Source organism: Canis lupus, chromosome 4, assembly GCF_003254725.2.
Source record: "Canis lupus dingo isolate Sandy chromosome 4, ASM325472v2, whole genome shotgun sequence".
Classification (NCBI taxonomy): Eukaryota; Metazoa; Chordata; class Mammalia; order Carnivora; family Canidae; genus Canis; species Canis lupus.
This window is the reverse complement of record NC_064246.1, coordinates 28,710,261-28,722,811: the sequence shown is the minus strand read 5'-3', so window position 1 is coordinate 28,722,811 and position 12,551 is coordinate 28,710,261.

Below are 12,551 nucleotides of genomic sequence, written 5' to 3'. Positions count from 1 at the left end.
GTTTTACTCAAGCCACCAGGGAAAAAAGATGAATTCTATCTCACATGTTTCCAACAAGCATTCATGCTGTTCCAGATGCTGGAAGAACAAGGAAGAATTAAGTATGATCATTGTCCTCAAGGTCCTCACGGTGTGTTGGGGGAGGCCACCTAAATCCAAAATAACTTATGTCAAGGTAGGATGTGATCAAAGACAATAAGTATTTGGAGGATGGAGGAGTCACCTCTCACCAGGGATCAAGGAATTGTCAAGAGACAGATGCTATTCTGAGAAGGACCTCCCTCCACATCTAATCTAACCACAGTTCCTTCTCTGGAGGTCATGAGTGCTGGGGTCAGTCAGCAGCAGGATCTGCCAATTGTGAGCAAATCCCACAGTCTGACAGAGAGTACAGAATTTCATTTCCTCTCTGGTCCCAGCAAGAGTTAGGGTCTCAGCAGCCCAAGAAGAAGATTAAAACAATGAACGATCCAGGAGAAACCAGACTCAACTTCTGGAGAAACCAGAAGAAGGACCTCATAGGCCAGGCTATGTTCCTGAGAGTGCCTACTGGTCTTCCCAGGAACCTGAACAAGTGAGTTGAGCAGCTGGGCTGGGTCCTCATCATCCCTGTAGCCAAGGAGATAATGGAAGATGAAGAAGCTTCCTCTGGATACTTCAACATGGTATCACAATGTGGCAGCTGCAGTCATCTGAAGATTTGACCAGAATGGACTGGGGACTTGTTTCCAAAATGACTCACTCCTAGTGGCTGATAGTAGGAGGCCTCCACTTCTCACCATGCAGATGTCTCCACAAGGCTGCTCAAGTGCTCTTGACTATGGCAACTTGCTTCTTCCATAGCTACTGATCCAAAAAAGACAGCAAGAAGGAAGCCACAGTGCTTTTTATGGCCTGGTCTCAGAAGCCACATGCTGTTGCTTCTACATTCTACTTGTTGGAAACATGTCTTCAGCCACACACAAGGGAGGGAACGAAGCTCTACCTCATGAAGGGAGGAGTATTAAAGAATTTTTGGACTTATTTTAAAACCACCACACCATCTAAGGACAATAATAAAGGAAGGATACAGACCATAAAATTGAATCAGAACAGAGACTATGGAAGACAGGGGGGGAAAAAAGGAGAGAGAGAGAGAGAGAGAGAGAGAAACAGCAGTGAGTAATTAACCTATATATAGTTAAACTTAAATGGATAATTATAGAGTTTCTTGGAATGTGTAATGAAAGTGCTAAATAATGATCTTAAAATAGAAATGACACAATATTATAGGAAAACCTAATAACGGTCTGGAACTAATTATAATAATACTATCTTGGGAAAAAGTGGGATTTGGGTGGGGGGCAAAGGGAGAGAAAGTACAAGTAAAAGGGTTCTAAAAGTCTCATCTAGAGGAAGAGTGGGGAATTGAAAGAATTTTAAAGGCCATACAACATTGAAGTGAGGGGGGAGCACTAGGGAAAATATTTAGCATTTTGTTTTCATAGGATAGAGAAGCATGTATTTAATTAAGAGTGTGGGAAAACAGAAGGAAAACATTAGTGGAATTTAAAAATTGAGTCAAAATTACAAATACAAGAAGAAAGAAGAATGAAGAATCCCCAAAACTGCAAAATATAAGAAAAAGGAAAAGAAGAAACAAAACTAAATAGTAAACACAAAGCCAACGGAAAGAATAAAATTGTGTAAAAATGTTGCTATACTAAAAGTGAATGGACTAAATTTTCCTATTAAAAGATAGGGACTTTCCAATTGTTTTTATTTTTAATCAACAGAAGAAAATAAAAGGGATCTATGAAAAGACTATGATAGGAAGACCAAATAAAGGTAAATATGAAGGAAAACAGGAAAAAGGTGGAGGGGGGAGTCTCGATGACATGTGAGACCTGAAATCCTGTCACTCCTTCTGTCAGTACTGTCCCTTCAGTGGTTCCTTGCCCCATGGCTGCCATTAGTGTCAAAAGTGAACAGGTAACTGGGAAGGAATTCTAACTATTTAAACCGAATGCTCACAGTTGTTAAAAATACCCCAAAAATCAATACCACAAAAGAGATGCAGGGAAGTGCTTATTTCATTTCTTTCAATCACAGCTTTAGAGAGCCTGGTGAATATTCTCTTTGAGCTTCACTGCTGTGTAACTTGCTGAGATTGAGTGCTTGTTGTACTTCTTAAAAAGGAGGTAGTCCAACTGTGAGCCTCCTCTGGACACCAGAGAGTGGTCATGAAATTCATCTTATCTTATCCCTTTTCCTACATCCCGACAGTGAAGGGGGTGGTGATTGTTTGCAGGCATGTGACTTGCTGGCATTGCTATCACGACAGGGGCCAGGTCAGATCTCAAGCACTATGAGCTTGAGAAATAAACTCCTGGGGTTGAGCATTGTTTCATTTCCAATTTTTCTAGCTGATCAAAAGGAATGGGCAGTTCAATATCACAGAATATAGTTATTCAGTCACAGGTATCTGTTTTGTAACTGCCACGTTCTGGGCTCAGCACCAGGCCCTGTGGACACAGACGTCAACAAAGCAGAGAAAGCCCCTTCCTTTGTGAAGCTTATAGTATAACGGGGGCAACAGGCAATAAATAATAATAAAATAATATAATAATGAAATACTGGTAGTTGTCAGTTGTCAGTGCTATAAAAAGAAATAAAGCACGACAGGGGGCCAGGGACTATGTGTTTTTTAAAACCCATCAAACCAAAAAATAAATAAATAAATAAAACCCATCAAACCATCAGCTCATTAAGGAGAGAGTTGATGGTTGGTTCACCTCTGTGCCTATAGAGCCTCAGCCCAGACACAGATGATAGGTAATAATTGTACGGAACAGCAGACGCAGATAGAGAGCAAAGATAGTTGTAGATGTGCGCTCATTCTTTATGTGGCAGATACCAGGTAAAGGGAATCAATAAAAGTGTTGAACTGATGTGATCAGATTAGTCTTTTCAGGAGGTTTGATTCACCCTTGGTGTATAGGATGAGTGACAGTTGGAGGAATGGGGAGTGGCAGGGGGAGTCCACACCAGAACTGGAGACACCAGCCTTCTTGAGCAGTTATATTTCTATACGTATCTGCATGGATATATACTGTGATCTCTATGTTGTCTCTCCTATGTGTATGTGTATGTATATGTGTGTGTACATGGACAGAGGATGTTTGTGGGTTTTTTTAAAAAAGATTTTATTTATTTATTTATTTATTTATTTATTTATTTATTTATTTATTTAATTTATGAAAGATACAGAGAGAGAGGCCGAGACAAAGGCAGAGGGAGAAGCAGGCTCCCTCCAGGGAGCTCGATGTGGAACTCGATTCCAGGACCCTGGCATCGTGACCTGAGCCCCAGGCAGGTGCTCAACTACTGAACCACCCAGGCGCCCCTAGAATGTGTGTGTTTAAAAAGTCCGTGACCTTTGCCATAGTAAGTCACTTCCTTTAAATATATCCTTTAAATATATCCTTCCTTTAAATATATACCGTCAGAAACAGGCAGGCGTTGAAGGCAGAAAGATATTTATTAAAATATTATTCATGATAGCAAAGTTAGATGCAAACTAAATATTCCAGTATAGATTACCTCAATAAAGAAAAGCTGCACCCGTGGCTTAGAATATATACACTAATAAAATGGTGATGTCAAATACTATTTAATAAAGCGCTTGCCGTATATTACTGCTAATTATACAGCTCCATGCATTGACAAAAGACTGAAAAGAAAACCATCCAGTTGCTGGCGGTGGTTATCACGAGGTGATGTGATTATAATTCATGTTTTATTATTTTTTTTCTTGTCTCCTTTTACATTTTCCAAGTTCCCGGTGATGAGCTTGCATTGTTTTCTTTTGTAGTGAAGTAGCGGGGGTGGGAAAAAGTTATTTTTAAGAAGAGAAAAAGCAACATTTTATTTTTAAGAAGATATTCTTTTTTTGAAACAAATAACAGCACGCAGCCGGCCCCGGGATCTTGACACCAAGAGGAAGGAGACTTTCCTGAGCTACAGGCCAAGGCACCTGAAAACCCCGGTGGGCTCCAGAGGTCCACACGTGCCAGGGCAGGTGGCCCGGCATGTGGCACCTCCGGCCCTGCTCCCCAAGGGGCCAGCCGCTGGGCTTCCAGGCGGGGAGCTGCCTGTAGGACCCAGGAGCAGCCTCGGGGAGCTGGGAGGCAGGGCCCCAATCTCTGTGTGGGCGTCCACCTCCACCTGTCTCCCTCTGCCACCCCCTGTGACTTCTGTTGTCCCTGTGCCTCCCCGTCCTGCTCTCCCTCCGCCTGGTGCCCCGTCTCTGCCCCTGCCGCCTCCAACCCTGCCTCTCCCCAGGCAGCCTCTGCCCCCCTACTCTCTGCCCCCTCCTGCAGAGGGCTGCTGCTGAACTTGGCAGGGTGCTGAAGGTTCTGGGCTGGGGCCTGTCGCGGGCCTGGGAGCTGTTACTATTACTAGGAGCTGCTTCTGTCAAAAGAACGTTCTCACATGTCATGAATCAGAAGAGAGTGTCTTTGCTTCCTTCTGGCTCATCTCAACAAATTCCACATATAGTCCCCCGCACCGCTCCCCCCACGCACCCCCGGGTGCAGGGAGCAGGGCGGGAGGCATTGTGAAAGCCGTCCTAGAACATGTGAAGTCACTGAGGGGACAGAGTGGGGACGCCTGCCCTCATCTGAGTGCTGATGAGCAGGGAGGCTTGCCCTCACCCCCTCTTTACCTGCCCCTGCCAAGAGGTCTGTGGGGAGCAATGTGTCCTGAAAACCTCTCCCCTGGAGCCAGGAACAGCAGGCTTTGGTCTGGAAGCAGGGACACTGGTCAGGAAGCTGCCGGGGCACAGGGCTCAGAGTGGGAGGGACCTCACTTCTGGGCTCAGCTGCCTCCTTGTCCGCGGTAAAAACTCAAAGTCACCTATCCACCCAGGGCCCCCCAGGAACATGTCTACAGCTCCCCTGCTCCCCAACAGCAGCAGGGGTGGAGCTCGGCCACTGTGGTTGGTAACTCGGGAAAGAGAGAAATCCTGCAAAGCAGGGGAGGGGCTGGCTGAGGGAGGGTGGCCCAGGGAGCAGCCCCTTGCGTGGAGAATGATCCTCAGGGCAGCAGGTGTCCTGCGTACCAGCCGGCCCTCAGGGAGCGGCTGCCAGATGGAACGCAGTGCCATATCCCCTTTTGCAAGCCTTTATTTTGCTTTTCCTTCCGCGCACTGCACCCCACCCCAACCTCCCCTCTCACCCATAAACTTGCTGTGACCCTGGACAAAGAGCTCCTTCTCTTGACCCTTTAGTTCCCCCACCTGTAGGTTAACAGAATGGCTTCCTCATCCCCACTCTGGGGGTTACGCCTGCAGGGGTGAGGGTGCCTCCCTGTCCCCCCTCCAGCCCCCGACCTCGCCCTGTGCTGGGCTTCTGCACTTGGTTGAGGAAAGTCTGCTGCTGGAGTATCAAACCAGAGAGTTCTTTCGTCGCCGAAGCCTCACCTCGCCCTTCTTCTGATGGGCGTCCTCCTGTCTCAACACGGAGTGTCATGGGGGCAAAGGACCCACATTCTCTAGACATTGTTGTCATCTCCTGTCAACTCCCTCACTTCAGCTATGAAATGGAAGTGGCCTAGTCTAGAGGATTGAGGTAGGACTGAAGTGGAGGGTCTGCCCCAGGGCAGAAGGCCCCTGAACGGTGGCCCATTAGAATTAACAGGTGCTGGGGTCACAGCCCGCTGGGTTTCCCTTCGAATAGTGAGGGTGGTCCTGTGAGGAGCGTGCTGGGGCAAGTGGGGCATACGCAGACAGGTAAAGCCTGGGGGGGGGGGTGCTGAGCAGTGAAATGAGATGGGAAAAATCAGCTTATAGATAATTAAGGGGGCACTTTAAACATTGACTTCTCTGAGAATTGAGTGCAATAGCAGGTCCAGGGAAAATCACCCGTTGGATGCACTGAATGAATGAAACAATCCAGGGAATCAGTGAATCCATAAGCAGTACTGGGCATGGGGGCTACATCAAACCAGCCAGGACACAGGACACATTCTGAGGTGAAAGATGGTCTGGAGGTGGCCCCATGCAATCCCCCTTTCACAGACCACCAAACTGTGGCAACGTGAAATGAACCCTCTGGGCCGGGGGGTGACACACGTAGCAGGTGTCAGCAGTATGTGATGCTGGTAGCTGTTCTCCAACCCGCTGTCTTCTGAAGAGAGCACATTAACAAAACTCATCGCGTTGAGGATTTCCACATTTTTGAATACGAGGACAAACATCTTGGAGACAGTCTCATGGCCCAGGAGTTAATAGCAGCCTGGCACGGGATACAGGGTTCTGGAAGTCCTCTCTGGTCACCTAGACTCACAGAATCCATCAACATGGGCTTGAATCCAGATCTATTGGGTGAGTCCAGGCATCTGCCATTAGAAACCATGTGTGTGTCTTCGGACGGGTTCTGAAACCTGTCTGAGTCTCCAAGTTCTTATCTGATAAATGGAGACCAATAGTTCATTGAGCTAGTGGGAAGATTAGCTAACGTAATGGGAAGCACCTAGAACAGTCCCTGAGCAGAGCAAGTCCTTCTTTAGCTTTGGCCACTAGTAGTGATCCTGCTCTGACCTCTCACAACACGGGTCAGCTCCCTAGGTCTCTGCAGGGAGAGATAGGGACAGGCTCCTGGATTCTTAACAAACACCTATGTCTAGGTGTCTAGACATCTCATGTCTAACATGAATTTAATGTAGGCAGCTCTCTGATAACAGCTGAAAACTCCAGGTCCACACTTAACACTTTGTATGGTTATGCGTGTTGCCTCCCCTACAAGCTGGGTTGCCAGGAGGGCAGGAACCAAGCACACAGCTAAATGGTTCCCACAGTACACGATGCTGCTACATGATATGATCGTCAGTCAGCTGAAAGGTAAAATTCAATTCCAGGAACTAGCACTAATTTCAGGGGCCAGAGTTCTTGAACAAGGTTTTCAGCTTTTAGAATTAAGAAGTACAGGAAGGGGCAGCCCGGGTGGCTCAGCGGTTTAGCGCCGCCTTCAGCCCAGGGCCTGATCCTGGAGACCCGGGATCGAGTCCCACGTCAGGCTCCCTGCATGGAGCCTGCTTCTCCCTCTGCCTGTGTCTCTGCCTCTCTTTCCCTTTGTGTCTCTTATGAATAAACAAATAAAATATTAAAAAAAAAAAAGTACAGGAAGGCCTGGCCAGCTCAGTCAGAAGGGCATGTGACTCTTGATCTCAGGCTTGTGAGTTCAAGCCCTACACTGGGTGTAGAGATCACTTAAATCAACAAAAACTAAAGGAAGAGAAAAGTATATAAAATCCTGAGCTGTTTCCACATCTTCCTCAAACTGGCTCTTATGACATTGTTTCAGTCGATGTGCAATGACTGTTCTCTAGAAAAGCTGCCGCATAATTCATCTTACAAGTTCAGGGCTAGAAAACTGTCATTCCTCCTGACAAATGTATATGCTTCCTTTTTATCCTGTTGTAGCAGATTATTTTTCCCGAGACGATCACAACAGTATCCCTCCTTCTGCGTGCTCTCCTGCAAGGTGACCTTGTCTTCTACCTCACTCAGGAGTGGGAGTCTATCTCTCCAGCTCCTTGTCTGTGAGCAGACCCTCTGGCTGCCTTGATCCAGAGAATCCAGTGGAACTGACGCTGTGCCGGTTCTCAGCATGGACCTTGACTTGTCTTATGGTTTCTACTCCTGTCTCTGAGAAACCAGCTGCCATGTAAAAAGTGCAAATATTCTAAGACCATCATGCAGTAAGAAATCCAAGCCCCATGGAGAGGCCCCAGAGGATGAGCTGATGCATGGGGAGAGAAGCCAAGGGCATGCTGCACCAGATGTGAAACTACAGAAGCCATTCTTGGAAATCATTCCTATGGCTCCAGCCGCCCCAGCCAGTACCATGCATACCAGAGATAAACTGCCCAGCCAGACTCTCCCCAAATTCCTAATCCATAAAATCTGGAGTAAATGCAAGTGATTATTTTAAGCTACTAACTTTTTGAGGCAGTTCATTAGGCAGCAATAAGTACTCCAAACACATACTATGAGAATATGTAACTATCATGCTTTCCTTTTTTCCCTTGGCTGCCAGGAAACTCGAGAGCTAGATTTTTTTTTCTAAGTCAAATGTAGCAGCCTTCTTCAACTTATCTCTTCCCTTTCCTTTATGTATATAACATTTTATCATTTAACTCTATGTTAATTAGATTAGATTCGTGTCTTCTATTATAAAGCTTTCCCACATTCTTTTGATAGAGAAAGACGGGGATGCTGGGAATCTTTTTCATTCCTCTACCCTTTTGGTACAACTAAAACTTCCCAGGTGTCAAAGTTCTGTTTAACTTCCAGAGCTGGCCCTGCTGTTGCCCTGTTGGCCACATTTTCACTCCCATGATTCTATCTATGTCTGGCTCCTATTCTTCTCTGGTCCTGGTTTATGAGTACCTCTCACTCTCAACACTCACTCAACCCATTTTCAATTTTTATCTTTACGAGTGGTCTCTCAAAGACCAAACTGCTTGAAATACCTAAGGAAATGGATTTCTAGTGGAGCACGTTCAAGTTGAATGTCAAAGAGATATTTTTGGTCAAGGTCATGGTTGTGGGATAAAAAACACCTGAGGATAGTCTCATAGGCAGATAGTCTCTGCGTGTCCTTGGCAAAATCCCTGAAGCAGAGCTGATGATAATTCTCAGGTACCAGGTAGCCAGCATGGCCGGATACCAGACAGGTCCACAATCCCTTGAGTGACATCTTTGGAGCCACACATATTTTGGAAATCAAACCATTCTAGACTTTTGAAAGGTAATATGGTACATACAGCTCACGTGGTTTATGTGACCTAGGACTCCTTGTGGATACTGGGGCATTACCCTATAATTGGACACATGAATGGCAAACACACGCGGCAAAACACACATCTAGTCACAATCTCAGCTCCGAATCACGTTGTGTAAGTTCAAGTTGGAATTTTTTTTCTTTTTTTCCTTTTTTTTTTCCAAGATGGATTTTGTTGCCAAGTGAGTTCAACTAAGATCAGATTTTACAGCCAAATGAGTTATGAGAAAGACTTGCAGTTTTCAGAACTTCCTAATTTTGGAGTCATGGCTGGGGTTTGTTATTCCATACTAAATATCTCGCTTGTACTTATCTCACCATCTTGTAAAATGGCCAAGCCATTAATACTACCATTATCCCCCGTGTACAGATGAGAAAACAGAGGCTCAGAGACGTTAAATCCCTTGGCAGAGGTCATGTGGCTCATCAGTGGTAAAAGTGAGTTGAAGCCCACATGTGTCTGACTTCCAAATCTGGATATCTTATCATCAACCTATCCTATCTCCCCCTCCTCTACTCTGTGCCCTGGATCATGTGGGGGAAAAAAAAAAAAAAACTTTCAACACAGCTCCCTGGGAAGCTTCTTTGTTAGGCTGAAGGGTTGCTTGGGAAAAAGAAGGGAGGGAGGGAGAGAAGTCTTTTTTTAACAATAAATAGAATAGAGCCTTTCCTCTCCAACCTTGGGCTTTGAGAGGTGAGCTAAGCAACCTGATGCAAAGTGGCTTAGAAAAATGGAAAGCCTTTCCAGAAATGCCCCAATTCTTTTTACCCGATTATTTTTGCATGTGGATATTGGGCTTTAATCCCACTGCTGCCACCACACATAAAGAAACAGATATTTTTAAACAGCCTTTGCCTAAAAATAAATAAATAAATAAATAAATAAATAAAATAGAGTTCTCAGCTTTTTTCAGAGCATGATGCTTAGGAAGAGCCCTGGGTTTAAGGTCCATAAGGAAGTGGCTTCCAATCTCAGTTGCATTATTTGCTGGCTGTAAAAATTGAGACTGTCTTGTCCTCTCTAAAGGGCCCGTCTAGAGAAATCCCTTCTTTGCCTCTACTTCTTGGTCCAGATGAAAGGTTGGGCTTGGGGTCAGCCTTCTAGGCCCTCAGACAGCTCACATGCAAGAAAGGATGTGCACACCAGCTGAGGGAGCAGAGCACTCACACTTTCCCACAGTCGTTCAGTCAGAGTGATCTTCTCATGGAAGTCCTCTCTCTGCACCTCTTACGGCAGGTCCCACAGTCGTGAGACAAGTCTCGCCTTCTTGTCTGGTGTCACGCCTCTTCAGCGCTGACTGGGCTGTGGGCACCTGTGCGCTTCAGCCTATCAAGCAATCCGTCCTAATGAGCTTTTCCTCTCCAGACTTTATGCTGAAACCAGAGAAGCCTCCATTCTTCCTTCCATTGACTTTGAACCAACATTTGTTGTTCGTCACGCACCAGACACCATCCTTAACAGAGGAAATTCATTTCTTCATTCACCCAAAGGACATTTACTGAGCATCTGCTGTGTGCCAGGCAATGTGCAGGGCACCCCCAATACAGCTGTCAATGACACAGAGAACAGTCCGCTTCCTCATGGAGCTTAGATGGTAAGTAAGTCAGGCGTGGTCTCAGACAACCCAGAGTTCTCTGTTTTGTAGGGAAACTCTTCAAATTGCATGTCATGTCCAGTATAACTGATGTAGCACAGAACTCTTCAGAAATGTCTGCACTCAGCCCGAGCATGAGGACATGATATAGACGCTATATCTTTCTGGAGGGGAGGCGATATAGACCGTTAAATCCAAAAGATGAGTAAAGGCGACAGTCAAGAGCAGAGGGGAGTGTTTTGAGCAGAAGCAATGTGCCCAAATAGAAGAAAGGATGTGTTTCCATATGTGGATGGAAATGAAGCTACGGGGAACCAAGTGGAGCCCTCTGGGGTCGGGCCAGAGGGTCTGAGGTAGAGATCAACGGAGATGTGACTGGAGAATTATGAGGAGAACGTCCAGCATGGCTTTTTCTTGTCCGCAGTGGAGAACTCAGAGCAGGCTCCAAGCAGACGCATGAGAGAAAGAAGCCGAGTTGTCTGTTATGGTTACAAGGCTTCACTAATGACACATGTGGAAAATGACCTCACGCCCGTGTGCAATGGGCAAGGGAACCTACCTGGACTCCCGATGCCCTTGGGGACCTTCTGTTTGAGTCTGTGCCTCTAAAACAAAGCTGTAGGCTGCAGAGGTGGTGGCTGTGCCGGAAGCCACGGCATGTGCGTTCCTATAATCATTAAGACGAGTTCCCGAGCTGCTGGGTAGCTAACTCTACTCGGTGTCAGGGTAATTAACCAAGCTGCCTGAACTTTATTCACAGCCTGACAAGGTGCACTCCTGGGACTTGTCACTGTGGTTAGTCGGGGGGCGGGGGACTTGACATAAGGCTGATTAGGGAGTGTTTTACACAGCAAGAAGCTCTCTGATCTTCAGCTGAGTGGGGCTCCCCCTCCCAGCTCATATCAGAGATGCCTGCGAGGCTGGAGAATAAAGATCACCCAGTCCAACCCCCTCGTTTTCAGATGAGAGAGCTGCCGTTCTGAACATGGCCGTGGTTTTCCCAGGGCCACGCGGCGAGTTTGTTCTAGAGATGGGATTGCCACCCGACCCTCACGGCGCTGCTCACTGCCTTTTGTCCATAGAGTCTTTTCTTTTTTTTTTTTTTTAAGACTATCTCCTAAGCCACTGCTTCTCAAACTTAATGTACATGGGAATCACCGGGGAGCTTGTGCAAATGTAGATTCTGGTTCAGGAGGACTGGGTGGGGTCAAGTTTCTACATCTCCAACAAGCTCCCAGTGACATTGAGGCTGATGGTCCACGGACCAGGTTAGGAGCACCAAGGAGCTCAGAAACCCTTATCCCTGCACCCTCGGTGGAACCCCAGCAGCCCTAAAACCCAAGCCTCCCGGCATCAGGGTGCCTCCAGCAGGTGGGTTATCGGAGGTTCCTCTGCATGCCCGAGTCCTCTCATTCTGGTCACAGATCCTCTACATTTCAATGAGCCAACTTAGTTCACTCCACTAAAGTCAGGTTTAAAGGGCTGCCGGGAAGCCAGGACAGGAAAAGGCCTCCCTGCTCACCTGCTCCACTCACCACTCTCTGAAGATCGATGTACTCAACGGCTTATTCATCCCACCAAACATGAACAAACGTGTGTGCGTGACTTTCAAACCCCAGTGCCTATGATAGCTGGGAACTTTTCTCTCTGCAACTTGTCTCCTTTCTGTAAAGGAGAATCTGATGGATACAGATCAACTGCTTGAGTCTCTTTTCTTCTCCGAGCCTCAGAAACGCTTGCAACAAAACGGAAAGACTTGACTAGGTGCTCTTCCAGGCACTTCCAAGTACTGGTTCCCCGTGACTCTAAGCTACTTTGCAACCAAGAGCTTTAGAAAAACACCTGTACCCTGGTCCCCGGGGAAGACTACTCAAGGGGTTGCATGCCGGGCTACTATCTCCAGTTGGCAAAGGGACAACAAAACATATCGGAGAAAATGGGGAGTCTTCATATTGCATTTATGTAACTGACTCTGTCATAGCAAGTCATGACCATCCCACAAGAATAGGAGGAGATTTCATTCTTGAGACTCATATCTTAGGGAGGCTTGGTGGGCATTTGATGGGGGGCCAAAGGCTTGGTCTTTGACGTCACCCCTGTAGGTAAGATCTCACCAGGCCACTGAGGACAT